Raw genomic sequence first — 6000 nt, forward strand, 5'->3', positions numbered from 1 at the left:
CTTTTTGTGATGCATCATATGGTTAACTCCATGATAGGAGATGCTGCAGGTTGCAATGATGTTTGGTATGTTGATTCATGTGCTTCTAACCACATGACCAGTCATGGTGAGTGGTTCCATGATGTCAAAAATTTGGAGAAACCAGGATATGTGAAAACATGTGATGATACTGTGCATCCAATTGCACAAGTTGGAAAAGTTTCGCTCGCAATGCAGAATGGGAAAACGAAGTACTTGCCTGATGTACTTCATGTTCTTAATATCACTAAGAACTTAGTTTCAGTTGGCCAGATGGTTGAGCAGGGTCTGCAGGTCAGATTTAATCCTGATGGATGCTTTGTTGAGGATTTGAAAAATCAGTGCCGCCTGGTTGCAAAAGGCAACAGAACTGGTAGGATGTTTACTGTGGATGTTGATATGCCTGAGGTGGAAGATACTATGTTTGCGCATGGAAAATGTGTCATTGCAAATATTGAAATATGGCACAAGCGCATAGGGCACGTGAATGAACAAAGGCTGAAATCTATGCAAACATATAATATTGTGGCAGGATTGCCTAAGTTCAAAGTCAGCACTATGCATGAAGTGTGTGAAGCCTGTCAATTTGGGAAGGAGGCTAGGAAACCGTTTCCACATAGTATGCATAGAAGTAAGAGACTCTTAGAGGTCATTCACAGCGATGTGTGGTCTACCAAGACACCATCTATTGGAGGTTGCAAATATTATGTCAGCTTTATTGATGACTATTCAAGAAAGATGTGGGTCTACTTCATGAAAGAGAAAAGTGAAGTGTTCAATCACTTTAAGACCTTTAAGGCTATGGTGGAAAAGGAAACGGGGATGTCCATAAAAGTGATGAGATCTGATGGAGGGGGAGAATATTTCTCAAATGAATTTAGTGAATATCTGAAGGAACAAGGTATTGAGAGGAAATATTAATGTGCATATATCCCTCAGCAAAATGGGATTGTAGAAAGAAAGAACATACATACTGCAGAAGTAAGACATGCATTGCTGAATGAGAAGAATATGCCAAATTATTATTGGGCAGAAGCAGTAGCAATTGTTGTGTATATTATGAACATAACTCCCACTGCAGTTGTCCACGGCATGATGCATGAAGAAATGTATACAGGCGAAAAACCGGATATTTCTCACTTGAAAGTATTTGGTTGTATAGCTTATGTTCATGTTCCTGATGAGAAGAGAACTAAGTTGGATCATGAGGCAAAAAAATGCATTTTTATTGGGTATTCTTTGCAACAGAAAGAGTATCGCTGTTATAACCCTTCCACTTGCAAAATGCAAGTGAGCAGAGATGTTGTGTTTGATGAACTGAGCTGTTGGTATGCACTAGCAATAGTGTTAGCAGATGAAGATGCAGGAAATGGTAATGCTGCAACAAATGTGGAACATCATTCTCAAGTCTTGAGTGGACCTGGAGAGTCCTCTAGTAGTGGATCTAACGCATGGATAGGGAGGCTTAGATCTAGTGAATTGCCTCATGGCAGTTCTGGTGGTGGTGTGCAGGTATCATGCAAGGGAAATGAAAAGGTGGACCATGCTCCAGTGTTTGATGTTTCAGCTGGTAGCTCTCATGTTGATGGAGAGTCAAGTGGCTTTGAAATAAGTCTTGATGAGGAACTTGGGATTCCATTTGTTGTTGCACCTGGTGCACGAAAAGGCAGGCGTGCTGTAAAGACTCCTACAAGTGATCTAGTTGTATGCAGGTCCATACGTGTTAAATATCCGGTTGACAAGCTAAGATATGATGGGTACATACCACACCACTATGCTTATATGGTGAAGGTTCTAGAGGAATAAGAGCCCACATGCTCTGAGGATGCAGTTGGGCATAAAAATTGGGAAGCAGCTATGGATGAAGAGATGGCTGCATTGAATGCAAACCACACTTAGGAATTGATACCTTTGCCTCAGGATAAGAAGGCGATTGGTTGCAAGTGGGTTTACAAAGTGAAACATAATGCTGATGGGTTTGTGAGCAAGTACAAGGCAAGACTGGTTGCCAAAGGTTATGCACACACATATGGCATTAATTATGAGGAAACATTCAGCCCGGTTGCAAGGATGGCAACCGTGAGAGCTGTAATTGCTATAGCTGCTACAAAAGGATGGTCTTTACATCAAATGGATGTAAAGAATGCCTTCTTGCATGGTGATTTGCAAGAAGAGGTGTACATGGTGCAACCACAAGGTTATGAGGATGATGCACAACCCAGCTTTGTATATAGGTTGCGCAAAGGCTTTTATGGCTTGAAATAGGCATCCAGGGCATGGTAAAACAAGTTTGGGCAATATCTTGTCACCATTGGATTTCAGATTTTCAATGCAGATTTTTCACTTTATGTGAAGAGGACAGAGAGGGAGATTGTGCTTGTAGTCATCTATGTTGATGACTTGATTGTCAGAGGTGATAGTGATGCAAACATCAATGCAGTGAAGCTGCTTTTGAAGCATAAATTTGAAATGAAGGATTTGGGAGAGCTGTGTTACTTCTTGGGCATTGAGGTCATTAGGTCCTCTAAAGGGATATGGCTGTTGTTGCAGAGGCAATATGGTTTGGACATGCTGTCCAAATATGGGATGACAGGTTGTAAGCCTATTTCTATTCCATTGGAGCAGAATTTGAAGCTCAATGCAAATGCAGGTGAACTTCTTGAAGACCTTACTATGTACAGACGCATAGTAGGTAGTTTGATATACATGATTATCACCAGGCCATATTTGAGCTATGCTGTGGGATTGGTGAGTCAGTTTATGCAAGCACCGAGGAAGCCACATTTGGATGTGGCTAGACGCATATTGAGGTACGTGAAGTCCACATTGCATTATGGATTGTTTTATGAAGTTGGGAGCCAGATACAGGTACATGGCTACATTGATGCTGACTGGATTGGTAGTATCTCTAACAGGAGATCTACTAGTGGTTTTATGTTTTCCCTTGGAAGTGCTGCCATCAGTTGGACTAGCAAGAAGCAGCCAAGAGTTGCCTTATCGAGCACAGAGGCTGAGTACAGGGGTGTAGCTATGGTTGCATGTGAGGTAGCTTGGTTACGAAAACTACTTGCAGATTTGGGACAGTCATTACATGGAGCAGTTGTCATTTATTGTGACAACATTAGCAGCATTATGCTTGCTAATAACCCAGTTTACCATACTAGAACAAAGCACATTGAGGTGCATTATCACTTTGTGAGAGAGAAGGTTTAGTAGGTGAGATTGATCTTGTGTATGTCAGCATAGAGGAACAGGTGGCTGACATTTTTACGAAGGCCTTGGGTATAGAGAAGCTTCGCAGATTTAGGAGCTTGCTTGGTGTACTCGAGATGGATTTGAGCTTGAGGGGGAGTGTTGAGATATCAAGCTCTACCCCTGATGTATCTCCCAGGTGACTCTCATTTATGTCACCGTTTTGGTTTGCTATACTTGTGGCATAGTTAGACTGCCATGTATGTTTTTGGATTGGGTTCACATATGAACCATATATTTTAGGGTTAGACATATTGGGTATACCCCTCTTCTATTGTATTGTTGTTGTGTGGCATTACCAACTAAGGAAGATAAACTTCAGCCTCCACACCTTGTGTCCTCTCTCTCTTGTGAGTTGTGAAGTAGCTGCTCGTGAGTCTCCTCCCTTTCTCCCGCAATCTTTACAAGCGTGTGTGGTGCCGTGTATGGTAATGTGCACATGATCATACTACTTACCACTATACTACAACAACATGTCACTTACTTGGGTGAGGTGCGGCCGTTGAAGGCGTTGGTGAACCATGTGGTGTAGTGTTGTAGGGTGGTCGCAATCTTGTCGTGGAAATGCATGTCACGTTGTGAAGGTTCTTGTGGTTCTGCGCTGGGGAGGGTTCTTGTGGTTCTTCTAGCATGGCCTGCGCTATGTCGAATTGGTGTGGCTGAATAGAGATACTCAATGGTAGCACTACTCCTGAGCACTCAATGACTCAATAATGACTACCTAATCAATCAATGAATATGATGAAGACCTAGACTCCCATTTATAGTGTCGTAACGTTGGTGAGTTGGCTACGAACTCTACCAACCCTAATAATAATGTCCAACTAAGTTTTTTGTTTTTCGAGCCGGGGTAAGGGGCGGTTGGAGCCATCCTTGGACTTAAACAAAGATAACCCAATAATTATGTCCACACACTACCTTGATTCATCTTGGGAATTCGGAGTGTATGGTTGCATGAAATCCTACTTATGAACAAACCCACCTCCTTCGAGCTATGCTCCAAGCTTGCCATTCACCTTAGTAACAACATGAAGGAGTCCGAGGAAGAAAGGGATGCAGCCTCGGTCGCATCCTTGAAGCCCTCAAGCTCCAAGAGTCTCCCTAAAAACAAGGACCTAAAGCCAATGGATAAGGAGCAGATGGAGTCTTTCATCCTTCAAAACATCAAGGATGCAAAGCAGACCGACCAACAAGTTGGGGTGTCCAATCCCCACTTGTACCCCAGAAGAGAGTTGATCTCATGCGTTTTATGCAAGCAGAACCATTAACTGTGTGTCACTCAACCTCACATGTTCTTCGTAGCGGGAATTAAGATGTTTAATTCTGGCCATATAATCTCGCATGGTCTCTCCTGGGGTCTGCTTGACCTCATATAATTGCGTGATCGGACTCCATTTATGACCGCTAGGGGAGAACCCCAAAATGAAAGCCTTGCTTATTGCGGTGAAGGTGATCGTTTCGGCGGGACTGAGGGCTCTGAACCATCATCCTGCCTTGCCTTCCATCGGTAGCCCGAATGCACCACCCTTGGTTAGATCGTCGAGATCACCAAAGGTGGAGCATACCTGATCGAATTGCTCTACATGGAAGATTGGGTCGCCTTCACCCGTAAACTTGCGTACAAGCTTTGCAACATTGTGCGGCCTCACCTTATAAGTGGACTCTCTAGGTGGGTGGGGAGCTGCGGCAGCCGCTCCCCGACCTAAAGCTTCTGCACCCCTTCCCAAATCCTCTATAGCTCTCGTGAGGGCTGGCAATTTTGGTGGCTGGTGGGGGGTATGGATAATACTGATGTGGAGGTGGGTAATACACTGGTGGGGCCCTATATGGTGCCCTAGGAGCCGCGAATTCTGGTTGGTTATACCCCTGAGGTGGCAATGCACTTCACGTTGGTCTAGCATTTGGGGGTATGGGCATTTGTGGTTGTACTTACGTGCGAACCGGTCGTAGCCCTTAAACCATCGGGATCGGGTTCTGAGTGATTGGTTGTGGCCTTGGTCCCACCGGGATGTATACGGGAGCAGTGGTCTCGAGATTCAGACCACTGGCGGTTGCTATTGATGCAGGGGCTTGTGCAGGCCCCTGGTTTTTTATTAATACTGTGGGAGGAGGGGCTGACATTCTAGCTGCAATTGATTGGGATCGGGTGCCCACATCCTCCGTCTCTTCCGGAATGTCATTCCGGTTCTGCTCTGGGTAGAGTGGGTGTTGATAGGGAAAGGTCCAACCTTGGGTTGGCTTGGTTGAGATCTCATGGTATTGGGTACCCTGGTAATGCGTTGCATCCGAGTAATCCCCTAAGAACCACGGTGCAGGGGCAATCGGGTTCCATGAAGCAGGTTGTGAGCCCACTGGAGTGTGATAGGGCATGGATGCCCCTGCCTTTCGTTTTTGAGCGGGGTTCCATGAAGTTTCCTTGCTCGGAGGTGCACCTTGATGTAGTTGGGCAAACAGAGCCCCTGGCCTATTGTAGTTGATTTTCGGTGGACCTGACGTAACATTTTTGGCACCGTTGTCGAGGATTAGAGATGCATGTTATGCTTCATTTTGCTTCTTCTTCCGTTATACCCATTGCCTAGCTCCGCAAGGAGCTAGGTGGAGAGATTGGGAGAGAGAGAGAGAGAGAGGGAGAGAGATGTGAAAAGCTTGAAAAAGGGTAAAAAAGAGGGTTGGGAGGACATTTCTTGCTTTTTTGTCATGTTTTTTGTGATAGAATAGGCTTAGATCACG

The sequence above is a fragment of the Cibotium barometz genome, chromosome 20 (genome assembly GCF_041138505.1).
Source record: "Cibotium barometz isolate CiBa-2024 chromosome 20, ASM4113850v1, whole genome shotgun sequence".
Lineage (NCBI taxonomy): Eukaryota > Viridiplantae > Streptophyta > Polypodiopsida > Cyatheales > Cibotiaceae > Cibotium > Cibotium barometz.